The following is a 1,505-nucleotide window of genomic DNA, read 5'->3' on the forward strand; positions in this document are numbered from 1 at the left end:
TTTAGACACTTGAATTTATATCAAAGATAATGGTTTAAACGGATTTCATCTATTATTTATATTTTGCCAGAAAAAAATTCCTAAAAATTAGCTTGTTTTTTCCTCGTCAGGGTATACTAACCCCTTAAGAGTTACTTGAAAAATAGATCGCAAAGAGTAAAATTTGGAATCTTGTCAGATCGTATGTTTGGGAGTTCCATAGGGGTCGATATTAGAACCGTTATTGTTTTTGCTCTATATAAACGACTTAATAAAGTCGTGTTTGTGGCAACTGTGTAATTAGATTATTTGCAGACGATGCATTAGTATATACAACAGAGTATTCAAGCCAAGAGATAAATGATAATCTAAATGAGCAAATGGAAAGAATTGAGAAATGGTTGGAAATTAATAGATTACAATTAAATATAAACAAAACCAAAGTTATGGCGTAAGAAAAAAAGTGACAGAAAGTAATATAAAAATAAAAATGCAATATTAGAAGTAGTTAATGAAATTAAATACTTAGGCGTTATAATAGACAATAATTTAAATTTTACGTGTAAGTTATCTTGGGAAAAAAGTTGGATCGAAACTAGAAGTGCTGCGACGGATTTGCGCGAATTTGACATCATATATGAGATGCGTAGTATACAACGCAATAGTTGCTCCGTTATTTGAATATTGCTCGACTATCTTATTATGCTTGAATGATACTAATATGCAATACCTACAAAAATTGCAAAATAAAGGCTGAGAATTATATTACGTTGCAATATTAGAGTAAGAATTAAGAACATGTTGGAGGCACTGCAATTTATGTCGGTCAAACAAAGAATTATATACAATGTTTGCATATTTATATTTTATACACAAGATGGAATTGGAGAATGTCCAAGTTACTTAAAGAATAAAATTGATTTAGTGAGAAGCGAGGGAGGAGTACAAACTAGACAAAGAGGTACTTTACTTGTAAGCAGCTGTAAGACAAAAGAGGAAAAAAAAGGTTTTTATATGATGGGTTTTAAATGTATAATAAATTACCAAACGAAATTAAAAAAGAGCTAAGACTGCATAATTTTAGGAGAGCGCTAGTGTCATACATTAGAGACATTGAAAAAGAGTTAGTACAATAATAGAAGAAGTATCAAAGTTTGAAGTCGTATAGTAGTCATAAGATTAAGTAATACTTTATAGTTTGTGAACACTTTAAATGTAGCTACGGTAGCTAAAAATCAATCTCTCTCTCTCTCTCTCTCTCTCTCTCTCTCTCTCTCTCTCTCTTAAATATGAGGTAATAGTAAAGGAAAAGATAGCATCGAACTGCTGGTGTGTAGCGATTGAGATGAGAAATAGTATGTACAAAGGTGTGATTATGTGTGTGTATCATTCACCGAGTGCATCAGATGGTGACTTCATAAGATTTCTAGAGGACATAATGGATCTCGTAGTAATAAAAGATCAATGTATTATGTTCGGTGATTTTAATATAGATGACGGATATGTCTTATGCGAAGAAGCTAGTA

Source organism: Wasmannia auropunctata, unplaced genomic scaffold, assembly GCF_000956235.1.
Source record: "Wasmannia auropunctata unplaced genomic scaffold, wasmannia.A_1.0 LD336106.1, whole genome shotgun sequence".
NCBI classification, from domain to species: domain Eukaryota; kingdom Metazoa; phylum Arthropoda; class Insecta; order Hymenoptera; family Formicidae; genus Wasmannia; species Wasmannia auropunctata.